The following is a 17,290-nucleotide window of genomic DNA, read 5'->3' as shown; positions in this document are numbered from 1 at the left end:
TGATAATTGGATGAATATTGGTGCGAGGAGAAGCAGGGAAGGGAGGTGAGTCGAATGGTGTGAAGGGATGGTGCTGGGAGAGGCTCTATTTATAGTGTCATGGAGGTGCCGCGGGTGCTGAGAAGGGTCGTCCATGGCGCGGCGTCTCCGGCGCTCGAAGGGCCAAGGTAAGGACGGCGTCGTGTAGGCGGCAGCAGGGCGATGCTCAACTACTAGCTGGCGCGGCAAAAGTGTGAAGGGATGGCTCGGGCGCCTGCGGTGTCTGTCACGGGGCGTGCGGCCGAAAGTCGACGAGGACGACGGCGACGGTGCAGGCGCGTGCATTTGAGAACGTCTACGAGCTAGAGGGTGTCGAGGGGATGCTTCATGCAGGCGTAGAGATGCAGGAGAGGACGGACGCGATGGGGCGTCGCCACGCTCTGGCGCGTCCAGTGCGCGCTCACCGCGTGACTGGCATGGTGCACGGCGTGTCTGGGCGCGTCTCACCTGGCCAATGCCGTGCTCGCGCAAGCCAGGGCCGTGCAGGGTCAGGGTCCTTGTGATCTGTAGATGCTCCAGGACAAGGTGAGAGGGAGAGAGAGGGGCCAGAGAGAGAGTGGCCAAAGGTGGCCGGCATGGCAATGTTTGGCATAGTTTAGGGTTTTCTCCACGCTTTAATCGACCAAGCAAGGACAGGGCTGGATGCGGGGGATGCGAGAGGGGCGGTGATCATCCCGAGCTAAAGAGGTTTAGTCCAAAAACTAGTGTGTAAAAGGGTGTGTGTCAAATCTGAAATATTGCACGCAAGGTGTTCGATGAAATGGCCGCATGAACTTTTTCTTTGATTTTTGAAATTCTTTTTGGTGAATCTCCTTCATATAATTAAAGAAGTAGATTGGTGTTGGTGGTGGTCAATTTGGTGAAGATTTGCAAAAATCCAAAATGGGGATCATCTTCTCTTTGTTTCAAGGTCACATCTTGTCAACTCTATCCTGGTCAACCTGGTCAAAGTCAGCATTGGTGGTCAACAGCAAAGTTGTTCACCTTGACATGGTCTTGGATGAGGTGGCAAGTGTTGACCAAGTTTGGTTTAAGAAAAGCTAAAACCAGGGGTGCAAAGTGAGGGAGATGATGTAAAATGGCCAAATGACCATTATCACATGTGATGAAATTTTGATTTTTCTTTTGATTTGATTCTGGTTTCTTTGATGCATTTGTGTTTGTTTTTGATATACAAGTGTTTTACAAGCAATAGATCAAGCAATGGTGACCTTGGTTGATGATTTGCAAAAGTGGCTAAATGTGTATGAGAGGGAAAAATTGAATTCTTTTCCATTTATTTTATTTCCCTCTAATTAGGGTTTGATGATCTTAGTTTAGGGTTTGAGCACCTTAGAACAACAAGCAAACACTTATCATGGCAAATGCATACAAGAATGCATGATCAATTATGCATAGCACTATGTGAAGAAAAAGTTTTTGTTAACTCCAAAATTTGGGAATTTGAATTTCTTGTCTTTATTTAATTGGAAAACTTGGGATGTTACAAACCCTTCCCCCTTACAAAAGATCTCGTCCCGAGATCTTAAAGAAAAAAAATTAGGTACTAAAGAGATCTGGGTATTCAGTCTTCATGAAATCTTCTCGCTCCCAAGTGGCTTCTTCTTCGGTATGGTTACTCCATTGTATCTTCAGAAACTTAATACTCCTGGTGCGGGTGGTTCTGAAAGCTTCTTCCAAGATACGGATAGGTACTTCGCTGTAGGTAAAATCTGAGTTGATATCCACCGCTCGGTGATCGATGTTCTTGAAAACCTCAGTCTTCTCAGGTACTTCCAAGCACTTTCGGAGTAACGAGATGTGAAACACATTGTGTATCGCTGAAATTTCTTTCGGTAGCTCTAGTTGATAAGACACTTCTCCTCGGCGACTCAGGACTTGGAAGGGTCCGACATATCGGGGTGCAAGCTTTCCTCTTAATTGGAATCTCTGCATTCCTTTAAGGGGGGACACTTTGAGATACACGAAATCCCCGATCTCGAAGGTCATCTCTCGGCGTCTTTTGTCGGCGTAGCTCTTCTGTCTTGATTGGGCTGTCTTGAGGTATTCGCGGATCTTGTGAACCTTCTCTTCGACTTCTCGGAGAATATCTGGTCCAAAGACTTGACTCTCTCCGACTTCCGACCGGTTCGGAGGGGTACGGCACTTCCTTCCGTACGGGGCTTCAAAGGGGGCCATTTGCAAAGCGGCTTGATAGGCTGTTGTTGTACGAGAATTCTGCGTATGGCAAGCGGTCTTCCCACTTGGATCCATATTCCAGCACACGGGCTCTCAACATATCTTCCGATGATCCGATTGACTCGTTCAGTCTGTCCATCAATCTGCGGGTGATAGGCTGTGCTGAAATTCAGCCGGGTTCCTAGTCCTTCATGTACTTTCTGCCAAAATCTGGAGGTGAACTGCGATCCTCTATCGGACACTATGGACTTAGGGGTTCCGTGCAAGCTGACTATCCTTGAGATGTACAACTCTGCGAGTCTCGGTCCTTGATAGGTGGTCTTGACGGGGATGAAATGGGCGACTTTGGTCAATCTGTCGACCACTACCCAAATAGAATCATTTCCTTTACTAGATTTGGGAAGTCCGGTGATGAAGTCCATTCCTACAGAATCCCACTTCCATTCGGGAATCTGCAGGGGTTGCAGCAATCCCGCGGGTCGTTGATGTTCTGCTTTGACTCGTTGACAGATATCACACTTGGCGATGTAGCTTCCAATTTCTCTCTTCATTCCATGCCACCAAAATTGTTCTTTCAAATCTTGGTACATCTTGGTTCCTCCGGGATGAATGGAGTAAAGGGTGTCATGGGCTTCTTTCAGGATAACTTGCTTCAACTCAGAATCTGACGGCACACATAGGCGTCCGTTGTACCATAGCACTCCTTCTTCATCTTCGGTGAATCCAGGTGCCTTTCCCACAGCTATTTGGCTCTTGATCCCATTAATGCTAGCATTTCCCTTCTGGGCTTCTTTGATCTGACTAAACAAGGTAGGCTGGAGCTCGATGCTGGCTAGGAATCCTTCACTAACTAGCTCCAGTCTAAACTGCTCTAATTCTTGATGCAAACTAGGTTGCTCTTTTGCGATCATGGAGTTCAACTGACACGGCAGTCTACTCAGGGCATCCTCTACCACATTGGCCTTGCCGGGGTGGTAGTGAATTTCCATGTCATAATCCTTGATTAACTCTATCCATCTGCGCTACCTCATATTCAGCTCCTTTTGAGTGAAGATATACTTCAAGCTCTTATGATCCGAATAGATCTCGCATCGATTACCCATGAGGTAATGACGCAATACTTTCAGGGCTAAAACCACGGCTGCTAGCTCTAAGTCATGGGTTGGGTAATTCTGCTCATGTCGCTTCAGTTGTCTTGACAGGTATGATATCACTTTGCCTTCTTGCATCAACACACATCCAAGACCAATCTTGGAGGCATCACAATACACATCAAATGGCTTGGTGATGTCCGGCATGATCAATATTGGGGCTGAGGTCAGTCTGCTCTTGAGTTGTTGGAAACTCTCTTCACATTTAGTGGTCCAGTCAAACTTCTTATCCTTCTTCAGCAACTGAGTCATTGGCCTTGCGATGCTCGAGAATCCTTCAACAAACCGGCGGTAATATCCCGCCAATCCGAGAAACACACGGACTTCAGTCTGGGTGGTTGGGGCTTTCCATTCCTCAACGGTCTTGATTTTTGAGGGGTCAACGGCAATTCCTCCTGCAGACAAGATATGTCCCAGGAATCCTACTTCCTTCAACCAGAACTCACATTTGCTGAATTTGGCGTACAACTGATGCTCCCGAAGGGTATCTAGGACAACTTCCAAATGATGCTCATGTTCTTCTTCGGATTTGGAGTAGATAAGAATGTCGTCAATGAAGACAACGACAAATTTATCCAGGAAGTTCATAAAGATCATATTCATGAGATTCATGAAATAAGTGGGGGCATTGGTCAATCCAAATGACATGACATTGTACTCATACAATCCATATCTGGTGGTAAAGGCAGTTTTGGGGATATCGGTGGCACGAATCTTCAGTTGGTGGTAACCAGTCCTAAGATCAATCTTAGAGAACACTTTGGCACCGGTCAGCTGATCAAACAGATCTTCTATTTTTGGCAAGAGGTACTTGTTCTTGATGGTGACATCGTTAAGCTTACGGTAATCCGTACATAAACAAGTGGCACCATCCTTCTTGTCCACAAACAAAACTGGGGATCTCCAAGGCGACGCACTTGGTTGAATCAGACCTTTGAACAACATATCATCCAGTTGCTTCTTCAGTTCCACTAACTCTGCCGGGTTCATACTATAGGCTCTCTGGGCTATAGGTCCTGTTCCAGGGATTAACTCAATGATAAACTCGATATACCGATCTGGGGGCATACCGGTAGATCCTCAGGAAACACATCAGGGTATCGACAGACGACCCTGATCTGATCCAAGGTGGGTTTGACTAAACTCTGGTTGCAGGTAAACTTTCTGGGCAGTCTTTCAGATATGTGCTCTACTAACACTCCGGTGCTACTTGTCATGGTGATGGCCTTCTTGGCACAATCAATCAGTCCATGATGTTTCGACATCCAGTCCATGCCCAGTACTACTTCCAAACCTTTTGTTCCCAGAACAATCAAATTTGCATAAAAATCTATTTCTGTATTCGATAGGCACATCTTTGCAAATTTTTCTAGCTTTAGTTGTTGAACCAGGTATTTGAACTATCATGACATGCTTCAAACTGATGGGTTGAATCTTACTAGTGCATGCAAAATCTTCCGTAACAAACGAATGCGATGCTCCCGAATCAAACAACACTCTTGCAGGTATTGAGTTAACAGAGAACATACCCAGTACGACATCTGGGGCTTCCTGGGCTTCTTCCGCACTCATGTGAAAGAGGCGGCCGCTGCGGTTGTTCGGGTTGTTGGGGGTGAACTTCTTGCCGTTGGCGACACGGCGTTGCTGCTGAGCAGGTGCAGAGGTGTTGGAGGCAGTCTTGGCGAGTCTTTTGGGGCATTCATTGGAGTAGTGCCCCAACACTCCGCACTCGTAACAAGTAATGGTGGATTTGTCCTTGGGGGTGATAGGAACAGCGTTGCTCCCAGTCCTCAGAGCAGTATTGGAATTGTTGTTGTTGTGGTTGGGGGCTCTGGGCGGAGCACGGTTGAAGTTGTTGTTGTTGTAGTTGCTGTTGTTGTGGTGGCCTCCTGGCCTGGGGTTTCCTCCACTCCGGTTCTGATAACCCGGACGTGACATCTGCATCGGGGGCTTGTTGTTTCTTGGGGCAAACCCCCGCCCGAGTCAGGGCGAAACCTCGGGGGTATTGCTGGGTCCACTCTGGTGCATCATGCGGCGCTTGCGGTTCTCGTTGGCTTGGTTGAGTTTTCCCTCCATCTGGATGGCCGAGTCAACCAGGGCTTCAAGGTCAGCAAAAGGAATGTTGACCAAAACAGTCTGCATCTCATCATGCAGTCCGTTAAGGAATCTCTCTTTCCGCTTCTCGGTGGTATCCGTCTCATCCGGGGCGTACCTTGACAGAGTGAGGAATCTGTCGTGGTATTCTACCACGGTCAGTCTGCCTTGCTTGAGTTCCCTGAACTCGTCCCTCATCTTCTTGATCAGACCCGGGGGCACATGATACTTGCTGAACTTGAGCTTGAAATCTGCCCAACTCATCATTTGCCCCTCATTCAATGCACGGGCACTTGTCCACCAGGCTCGTGCAGGTCCTGCCAAATAGTGGGTGGCAAACAGCACCTTCTCATTGTCTTCGACTCCGGCAACTTCAAGATTGTTCTCCATGGTTTGGAGCCAGTCATCCGCATCAAGGGGCTCTTCCGTCTTACTAAACACAGGTGGGTTAGTGTTCTGGAAGTTCTTCAGTTTGGATCCCGGATGATCGTGGTTTCCATGGCCTTGGTTGCCCTGAGCAATTTGTTGTAGTGCGGCGATATTGGCTTGCCTTTCAGCTCTTTCAGCCTCTCTATCAGCCATCATCATTTGCAACATCTGCATCATCGCATCCTGATTGGTGCTGCGAGTTGGGGGTGCCATCTGAACATGGATATAGATCATGAGATGAGAGGGAAACTTCTATGGCTTATCTTGGGTAAAAGTTCACAAAGTTTAAACTTGGGTTCTTGACATGTTGAAATTAAACACCATCTTATTCATTCAAGTAGCACAGATTACAAACTAACACACCGGAGGGTTTGAAGAACCCTTTCACCATTCTACGATACAAGGGACCAATACAAATCATGCTACTCGAGTGCTTATGTGAGACTACTCTCCGTCAACGTTGATCAGGAAAGTGTTATACATCCCGGCTTCCAGGTGCTCCTGGCCATCCTCATAGGGGTGGAAGGCCAGGTCTTCGTCGTCTTCTTCTTCATAGTCATCGTCATTGCTTACATAGGAGTATCCATCTCCCTGGATGTCTTCTCCCTCGCCTTCTCCCTCCAGATCCTGAAGCTGTTCGGCCTGGGCTTCGACAGTCTCCTTCAGTGAGGCTATCTTGGCTCGGAGGCGAGAGATGGTGTAGTCCTTCTTCGCGTTCAGGCGGCGAAGAGTCCTGCGCTCCTTGGCGATGACCTTGATGATCTCGGCTTGGTGAGCCAGCTGGAGGTGGGTGTGGTTGGCGTATGCGCGAGAGTTGTCCAGCTCTGTTTGAGTCTCGCTCAGCATGAAGTCGAGGTGGTCCACATGGTGCCTCAGCTGGGGGTGAGACGGCAGGTTCAGGGGTACTCCAAGGGAGTTGTGCCTTGCGTAGTGAGCAAAGCGTTCCTCCTGAATGGCCATCGCATTCTGCCCACACAGACGTGTGAGCGCCTCCTGCAGACCACGAGCGAGTCCGTCAGCCCAGTTGTTCTCCCTGAAGGAGAACTGGATCCTCTAAGTCCTGGGGAACGTGAGCTTTCCGTGGAGGTCGGCCATGATGACCCACTGCAGCTGTCCTCCGGGCTGGTCGTTGACCTGACCCCCGAAGAACTCTGGGGGTGGGCGTCCAAGAAACTCCGACAGGGCAAAGAGATCCCTCTCGAAGATCAGGTCCCCACCATTCCCGAGCTGGTAGAACTCCGTCTGGGTGAACGTCTCCATCTGTCGAGGAATTAGATGAGTAAGTTAGAGAAGTGCAAGTGTTCAAACTTTTAATTCATTCCTAAGGAAGAGCATGAATTTAAGGTTTTGAAGAAGATCTCAAAGGTAAGAGTGTGAATATGTTTTCGTAACTATTCCTTTTATTGAATTTGAAACTAAGTTTTTCAGACGTCCATTCTAACTAGGGTCTCCTAAGGTCAAACAATGGCTCTGATACCAACTTGTCAACACCCGGATTTTTAAGTCCAGATGCCCATTATATCATACATCACAATCCCAGGAAGATTGTTTTTGCGAGACATAATAGTTAAGTAGCATAGAGTCATCATTTATTACAACACATACTTGTCTTACAACCATGGATCCCATGATCCCATATTACACAAATAGATTGTTCAACACACAATAAGCAGCGGAAGCGAAGTAGTAGTGGACTAGCTATTCCACAGGCAACGCTTGACGTTAGGTGTCCTAGTTATCGTAGACGTCCTGTTGTCCGTCATCCTGGTACTGTTGCTCCTCTTCATATTCTGGCATTTGAATAGCCAGGGACACAGCCATGAGTACTTTAAAGTACTCGCAAACTAATACTAATGTAAACACTTATCAATTGGAAATAAGGGGTGCTAAGCTCTAGGGTTATTTGCATAAAGCCAAGTTTAGTTCAATAACAAATAGTTAAGACTCTTCATTTGCTAGACTAACTCAAGTGGGAACATTAGTGTCATTCCCCCAATTCCTGCGGGATTCAGGTCAAATCACCCTTCAATTCAACACTCCTTTTTAAGACAAAAGTTCTGATAACGGAACAGTATGGCATTTCCAATCGTCCGTAACCGCGGACACAACTATTCGAATAGGTTTAACACTCTGCAGAGGTTGTACTCTTGTGCCACAACTTTTGATTACATCCGTCGAGGATAACCCCGAATCATCGTAACTCGATGACGCGGATCATCAACCTTAACCTTTCACTTATATACCCTAGTATAGGCACCTCTCCCCATGAGCTTGGCCTCCCGGTGAAAACAAACTGTCAACCCGGGAACTGCACAGGGCTTGGGTCATACATTCACCTCATATTCACACCATTCCACTTTTAACAGAGGCAGCCTCGGCATAACCCCCATGATGCTTGTTTAGAGGGAACCCATACTAAGACACACAACTTTCTAGTTAAGCCCTACCCATAATCAGGTATTGTGGGGGTACTTGTGTACTTGGAAAGGTATCGCATTCAAACCCAATATCAGTTTTGATCAAAAATCACCATCTTCTCCTAGTCATATTCACTTTCAAAATCTTTCAATGGAATGACTCACCATTCCAAGGTTTCAAATTCAATTCAAACTCACACGTTCCCATCTAGAGTAGTCAATATTATTTGTTAGCACTAGCCACTAGTCCTGAGGAGTGCTACTTAACTCATAAGCTTCTTAGGCTAAGTTTGATACTCTTGTTCTACTCTATACTTAGACCAAAGTTAACTATAAAAGTAAGCTTTAAATAACCAAGTAAAAGCTTGTAAGAATCAAACTGGGGGTTGGATCCTTGAACAGAAAAATAAATGTAATGGTGCCTTGCTCCAGTAGAGCCTTGCACTTGGGAACTGGGCAAGAGTGTTAGCTTGCCTTGAGCAGGGTAGTGGTCAAAGTTTTCCTCCTCCTCCTGAGAGTAGGCTTCCTCCTCTTGACCTTCCTCGGTACTAGCGTCTATACACGAATAAGGGGTATACAATCACCACACCAAACTTATATGCTAGGCTAAAACACACCAAAGGTTCACACAAACTTATTCTAACACCACATCATTCATGGCATGGTGAATTACTTGGGTTGTTCTTATTAATAGAAGAATAATTTCCTCTCATTATATTTATTAATTAGGTTTGCTATTTAAATCTTTAGAGAAAATAATTTCCTCTCATTAATTTCTATTAAGATTTAATCTCCTCAAATAATAATCAGGTATGAAATATAAGTTGACTAAGGTCAACATTTCATATCTATTAGAGGGGAGTATAATTTAAATGAGATGTACACCTCATACAATTTAAGAATAACTTGGCAATGATTTAAAATCACTAAGTAATGGCATAATAGGTTCATTAGCTTAAGGTCATTACCTCTTATGGAATTACTTAGGATCAAGATTTAAATGAGAGAGTAGCTCTCATACTATTTATAGAATTTGAATTACAAGATTTAAATGCACTAGAAATGGCTCCATAGCCACTATTTTGATCTAGTCCATGATCATTCAAACAACTTGGCTATCTTTTTGCATAATCAAATAGAGTACATCAATTGTGATTTATGCGAGTTGGAATCAACTCAAAATCAATTATGGTTGAATTTTAAATAATGTTTCAATTGGTAAAAGTCCCTGCCTTGTTATTTTTATCATTTGAATTATACTTTGAATTTGGGGATGAGACCGAGTGGCATTGTTTAGATCATTTCATGGGCTTTCCAGAGATATAAAGTTTGCTAATTTTGGTGCAGTAGATTTGAAACTATTCAGATTTGAAGTTGATCTCAGTATTGAATTTGAGCTAAAATAATTAAACCCAGTTTGAATTTCCGGGCCGCGCGGGAAAGCTAGGTGGGCTAAAACGGGCGAAAACTAACTGGGCCGGCCCAGCAGCGTGACTCGCACGCGTGGGCCGCCTGACATGGTGGGCTCCACCGGTCAGTGCTGTTTTAAACGCCGAAGCGGTATGGGCTAGCGTGGGACATAGGATTAGATTGGAGATCTACGGCTCACGATCGCCGTCTTCTCCGGCGAGAAGCCGAAGCTCTGGCGGCGAGCCTAGGGGGTGGGAGAGCATACCACGGCTCCGGCGATCGACGGCGGGGTGCGCGGTGATGTTGACGAGGGTGAGGAAGCTCCTGGTACAAGCGGCGAGGCGTGGGGAGGCTCCAATCGACGGCGAGGTTCTCCGGGCTCCGGCGGCTCCGATCTTCAAATTGCGGCGACTCCGGCGATAATTGGATGAACTATTGGTGCGAGGAGAAGCAGGGAAGGGAGGTGAGTCGAATGGTGTGAAGGGATGGTGCTGGGAGAGGCTCTATTTATAGTGTCATGGAGGTGCCGCGGGTGCTGAGAAGGGTCGTCCATGGCGCGGCGTCTCCGGCGCTCGAAGGGGCAAGGTAAGGACGGCGTCGTGTAGGCGGCAGCAGGGCGATGCTCAACTACTAGCTGGCGCGGCAAAAGCGTGAAGGGATGGCTCGGGCGCCTGCGGTGTCTGTCACGGGGCGTGCGGCCGAAAGTCGACGAGGACGACGGCGACGGTGCAGGCGCGTGCATTTGAGAACGTCTACGAGCTAGAGGGTGTCGAGGGGATGCTTCATGCAGGCGTAGAGATGCAGGAGAGGACGGACGCGATGGGGCGTCGCCACGCTCTGGCGCGCTCACCGCGTGACTGGCATGGTGCACGGCGTGTCTGGGCGCGTCTCACCTGGCCAATGCCGTGCTCGCGCAAGCCAGGGCCGTGCAGGGTCAGGGTCCTTGTGATCTGTAGATGCTCCAGGACAAGGTGAGAGGGAGAGAGAGGGGCCAGAGAGAGAGTGGCCAAAGGTGGCCGGCATGGCAATGTTTGGCATAGTTTAGGGTTTTCTCCACGCTTTAATCGACCAAGCAAGGACAGGGCTGGATGCAGGGGATGCAGAGGGGCAGTGATCGTCCCAGAGCTAAAGAGGTTTAGTCCAAAAACTAGTGTGTAAAAGGGTGTGTGTCAAATCTGAAATATTGCCTGCAAGGTGTTCGATGAAATGGCCGCATGAACTTTTTCTTTGATTTTTGAAATTCTTTTTGGTGAATCTCCTTCATATAATTAAAGAAGTAGATTGGTGTTGGTGGTGGTCAATTTGGTGAAGATTTGCAAAAATCCAAAATGGGGATCATCTTCTCTTTGTTTCAAGGTCACATCTTGTCAACTCTGTCCTGGTCAACCTGGTCAAAGTCAGCATTGGTGGTCAACAGCAAAGTTGTTCACCTTGACATGGTCTTGGATGAGGTGGCAAGTGTTGACCAAGTTTGGTTTAAGAAAAGCTAAAACCAGGGGTGCAAAGTGGGGGAGATGATGTAAAATGGCCAAATGACCATTATCACATGTGATGAAATTTTGATTTTTCTTTTGATTTGATTCTGGTTTCTTTGATGCATTTGTGTTTGTTCTTGATATACAAGTGTTTTACAAGCAATAGATCAAGCAATGGTGACCTTGGTTGATGATTTGCAAAAGTGGCTAAATGTGTATGAGAGGGAAAAATTGAATTCTTTTCCATTTATTTTATTTCCCTCTAATTAGGGTTTGATGATCTTGGTTTAGGGTTTGAGCACCTTAGAACAACAAGCAAACACTTATCATGGCAAATGCATACAAGAATGCATGATCAATTATGCATAGCACTATGTGAAGAAAAAGTTTTTGTTAAGTCCAAAATTTGGGAATTTGAATTTCTTGTCTTTATTTAATTGGAAAACTTGGGATGTTACATTCACCGCCATGAGCTTCCCGTTGTGTCCCATAAAAATGTTGAAACAGTCTGTGATGCCTGTCAGCAGGGAAAGAGTCACCAGCTTTCTTTTCCTGAGTCGAATCGTGTAGTAAAAACTCCACTTGAGCTTATTTTTTCTGATGTGTGGGGTCCTGCCCAAACATCTTTCAGTGGCCATAATTACTATGTCAGTTTTATTGATGCTTATAGTCGGTTTACTTGGCTTTATCTTCTTAAGCGTAAATCTGATGTGTTTGATGTTTTTCTTCAATTTCAAGCACATGTTGAGCGTCTCCTTAAGCATAAGATTATTCATGTTTAGTCTGATTGGGGGTGAGTATCGCAACCTCAATTCTTTCTTTAATAAGCTTGGGATTTCACACCGTGTAGCTTGTCCTCATACACATCAGCAGAATGGCGCAGCCGAATGTAAGCACCGTCATGTTGTAGAGACTGGCCTGACTTTGCTAGCTCATGACTCCGCTCCTTTTCGTTTCTGGAGTGATGCATTCTTCACAGCCCGTTTCTTGATCAATAGGCTTCCTACACGACTCCTCCAGATGAAAACTCCATTAGAACTCTTGCTCAATGAAACTCCCGATTATACTTTTCTGAAGGTTTTTGGATGTGCGTGTTGGCCTCACCTTCGGCCCTATAATAAACATAAACTTGATTTTCGGTCTAAGAAGTGTGTCTTTCTTGTGTATAGTGCTCTCCATAAAGGGTAAAAATGCCTTCATGTTCCGTCTAACCGTGTCTATATCTCTCGTGACGTCGTGTTTGATGAGAATGTGTTTCCTTTTTCTGCACTTCCGACCACCACCACCACATCTGATACACATGTGCATTCATATTTACCGTTGCTTGACCAGTTTGTAGATGCTGCACACTCTCCTGCTTTGCTGCCTAATCATGCTGCAGGTACCGGCAGAGGAGCGCGTCTATAGCTTCTCGAGGATTCTCCCTCGTTGATGACAGGCACACCGGCGTCAGGATCGCACGACGATCGCGTGCATGTGCCATGCACGACAGACGTCGATCACGGCATCCTGGTGCTTTCTGCCCTGGCTTTGTCGGCCTCGTTGCCCGGCCCAGTGCCGGCTCCTGCATCCAGCCCAGCGCTGGCCTCTGCCTCGCCGCGTGGGGCTCCCGCCTCCCCCGCGCCGTCCTCCACTGGGCCACCGTCACCTGGCCCAGCGTCACCGTCTGTGCCATCCCCTGGGCCGTTCTCGCCTGGCCCAGGCACCTCGCCTATGTCGTCCTCTCCCGGGTCGACCACCTCGTCTGCGTCACCGTCGTCTTCGACGGACACGTCTCCACCACCTGCTCCAGCACCGGCTGTTCTGCATCCCCGTACGCGCAGCCAAGCTGGGATATTCCACCCGAAAGAGTGCACTGAAGGGATGGTTGCATGGATTGCATCTTGCGTTGCACAGGCTGAGGGTGACCCCACTGCAGAACCCCGGCATTTTCAGGCTGCTCTCGGTATTCCTCATTGGCGCAGTGCTATGGAACAGGAGTTTCAGGCACTTCAGAAAAATGATACTTGGCAGCTGGTTCCTCCTGTTTCTGGGGTCAATATTATTGATTCCAAGTGGGTCTTCAAAGTCAAGAGACATGCTTATGGTTCGATTGAACGCTATAAGGCACGGTTAGTGGCCAAGGGCTTCAAACAGAGGTATCGACTTGATTATGAGGATACATTCAGTCCAGTTGTTAAGCCTACTACCATTCGTTTGCTACTCTCTTTGGCTGTCACACGAGGGTGGTCATTGCGCCAGATGGATGTTCAGAATGCTTTTCTGCATGGTGTATTGGAGGAGGAGGTCTATATGTGTTAGCCCCCAGGCTTTGTTGATCCTGCTCACCCTTAGCATTTGTGTCGTCTCGTTAAGGTGCTCTATGGTCTGAAATAGGCTCCGCGTGCTTGGCATGCACGCCTTGGCTCTGTTCTTCGAGCTCATGGGTTTGTCCCCTCTACTGCAGACACATCCTTGTTTCTCCTCCAGCGTCCTGAGGTCACGATGTACCTGCTGGTCTATGTTGATGACATTATTCTTATTTGCTCCTCAGATGCTACTGCTGATCGTCTCTTGTCTGCTCTGAGTGGTGATTTTGCTATGAAGGACCTAGGCACTTTGCACTACTTCCTTGGATTGGAAGTCTCGAGGTCTTCTGCTGGGTTGCCTCTTACTCAGCAGAAGTACTCTATGGATTTACTGCGTCGAGCTAGTATGCTAAAGTGCAAACATACCACTACTCCTATGTCTGCTACTGACCGATTGTCTGCTCTTGATGGGGACCTTCTCACTTCTGATGATGCCACTAAGTACCGCAATATTGTTGGTGGTCTGCAGTACTTGACTATCACCAGGCCTGACATCTCCTATGCAGTTAATTGTGTGTGTCAGTATCTTCATGCTCCCAGGACTTCACATTGGTCAGCTGTGAAGCGCATCTTGCGCTATATCTATCTCACTACCTCGTATGGGTTACATCTTCAGCCTGCATCGTCTTGTGATCTTTCAACATTCTCAGATGCAGATTGGGCTGGCAATCCTGATGACAGGCGATCCACGGGGGGCTATGCGGTCTTCTTTGGTCCTAATTTGATCGCCTAGAATGCTCGCAAGCAAGCTACAGTATCTCGTAGTAGTACTGAAGCTAAGTACAAGGCAATTGCTAATGCCACAGCTGAGATCATATGGGTACAGTCGTTATTGAGAGAGTTGGGAATCTCTCAAGCTCAGCCGCCTGTTCTTTGGTGTGACAACATTGGTGCTACATTCCTTTCATCGAATCCCGTATTTCATGCCCGAACGAAACACATCGAAGTTGACTATCATTTTGTGAGGGAACGCGTTGCTCATAAGCTACTCCAAATCAAGTTCATCTCCTCCAAAGATCAACTTGCTGACATCTTCACGAAGCCTCTTCCGCAGCTTCAGTTTGTAGGATGTAGATGCAATCTTAACTTGCTTTGTACTTTAGGCCATAGTTAAGATTGAGGGAGGGTGTTAGACTGTACATAATACGGAGTAGTTGTATATAACCTGTAATTGTACTGTACACATATTGTGTACCCCTCTATATAATGAGATAGCCACACCCACGTTCAGGGTGTTGAGAAATTGCCCCAAATATTGTGTTTAATAGACTACTTGCAAGTAAAAAAACCGCCATGTATATATGCTGACCGACTAGAGTAACTATGCAAGTGGATTAACACTCCTCAAAGAGAACTAAAGTTTACAACAATATTACTATTTTTAGATAAATTAGTAAAATACATAAGATAAAGGGTATCCTAATGATGACTCAGTTGCTATCTGTAAGTGTAACCTTATTGCTTGTCAACGGCAACCGAGAGTTGAAGGACGGCGGGACGCTTATTATATCTACCCTCGCGACAGTCGGTGAACTCGCAGTCCAAGCCCACACACTTGATTGGTGCGGCGAGGAAATCCCTCTTGATGGCGCGGATCAACCTCTCCACCCTTGATGCACGGAGAGTGATCGTGATCTTGAAGTGCATCTCTTCGGCGGTGAGGTAGTACACCCGAGATCGAGGTAGAGAGAGGGTGCGCGAGAGCTGCTCCATTGGGGCCGGGGCGGGAGAGAGAGCTCTTTTCGATAGATGTCTAATGGAGGAAGTGAAGATGTGCTAATGGAGATGTGAAGATGCACATATACACTAGCAGAAAAGAGGCCTTCCATCCCAACCCATTAGTCCCCAAATATTTTGGCCCGGGACTAATGGGGTCTTTAGTCCCGGTTCTGCTGGGGAACCGGGACTAAAGATCCGGGCCCAACGGCCTCCATCACCAGCGGGTGCACAGCCGGGTCTTTAGTCCCGGTTGTTCTGGCCAACCGGGACTAAAGGTTCTCAGGCCTGGCCCGAGCACCTTTAGTCCCTGTTGGCCATACCAACCGGGACTAAAGGCCCACCACCATAAATACTGCTTGCAGCACACTTGGCTTGTGTGTGAGCCATTTGGTGTTTCACTTCTATTCACAAGGGGTGGTGGGTTTGGCTTTTATCTTCTTATGCACAAGAGGTGTTCGATGAAATCCCCGAGAGCAAGATGCCACTTGTGTTCACACAAAACAAACATGATATAAAGTGTCTAAGCCACACTTAAGCTTTCTCATTTATTTTTCCTCCTCGATCGCGGTTAGCAACTTGAATCTTTCATGTGTCATTGATAAATATGCATGTGTAGTTCATAGTTCAATTTCTATTATTTCTAGTTAGTTTAACAAATGCATGATGGTTAATTATATACTTTATATAATAATAATGCAGATGAACCAGCAATGGATGTACGGTAACCGACTCTGTGACGAGTTCATTACAGGTTTGAATGATTTCCTCGTTGTGGCTAATGCGAACAAGCAGTGGGGTGATTTTATTCTCTATCCATGTGCTGTCTCTAAGAATCAGAAGGGTTACTCTTCCTCAAGAACCGTTCACGTCCACCTGCTTCGGCACAGTTTCATGCCAAGCTATAATTGTTGGACCAAGCATGGAGAAAGAGGGGTTACAATGGAAGATAATGAAGAAGGGGATGATGACAACTATCTTGATTTCGGTGATACTTTCATGGAGGATGCTGAAGGGGAAGCAGAAGGGGAAGGTGAAGGTGAAGAAGAGACACGTGATGAGCCCGCTGATGATCTTGGTCGGACCATTGCTGATGCACGGAGAGACTGTGTGATAAGGGGTGTCCCAATCTTCTCAGTAAGCAACGTCTTCATCTTGCAATGACGGAGGTAGTAGTGTAGTAGTAGGGATGTCCTCATCAGCTCCCCCCCTTCAAAAGGTGTCGACCTCGACGCTCCAAGGTCTTCTCCGTCATATGGTGTCAAATCAGCCACATTGAAAGAATTGCTGACACCAAACTCATCAATTGGAAGATCTATAGAGTATGCATTATCATTGATCTTGGCAAGCACTTTGTAAGGACCAGCACCACGAGGAAGCAACTTGGACTTCCGTAGCTTCGGGAACCTATCCTTGCGAAAATGTACCCACACCATATCACCAGGCTTGAACAACACCTCCTTGCGCTTCTTGTTCATCCTTGCAGCATTGCTCTTGCCTTTCTTCTCTATCAACTCTTTAGTCTTCACATGAATCTTTCGCACAAAATCTGCCCTCTTCGATGCCTCCATATTGACTCTCTCATGTATGGGTAGAGGCAACAAATCAAGTGGAGTAATGGGTTTGAAACCATATACCACCTCAAAGGGACACAACTCTGTGGTAGAATGTACCGCCCTGTTGTAAGCAAACTCCACATGCGGTAAACAATCTTCCCACTCCTTCAAGTTCTTCTTTATCATGGATCTCAATAGTTGTGACAACGTTCTATTCACCACCTCAGTTTGACCATCAGTTTGGGGATGACAAGTAGTGCTGAAAAGTAGCTTCGTCCCCAGCTTTCTCCAAAGCATCTTCCAGAAGTAGCTCATGAACTTCCCGTCACGATCTGAAACAATAGTCTTCAGGACTCCATGTAGATGTACAATCTCCCTGAAAAACAGGTTAGCAATATGCGACGCATCATCGCTCTTGTGGCAGGCAATAAAGTGTGACATCTTAGAGAATCTATCCACTACCACAAATATAGAATC

The sequence above is a fragment of the Lolium rigidum genome, chromosome 4 (genome assembly GCF_022539505.1).
Source record: "Lolium rigidum isolate FL_2022 chromosome 4, APGP_CSIRO_Lrig_0.1, whole genome shotgun sequence".
NCBI classification, from domain to species: Eukaryota; Viridiplantae; Streptophyta; class Magnoliopsida; order Poales; family Poaceae; genus Lolium; species Lolium rigidum.
The sequence above is the reverse complement of the archived record's forward strand: the minus strand, read 5'-3'. Positions refer to the sequence as shown.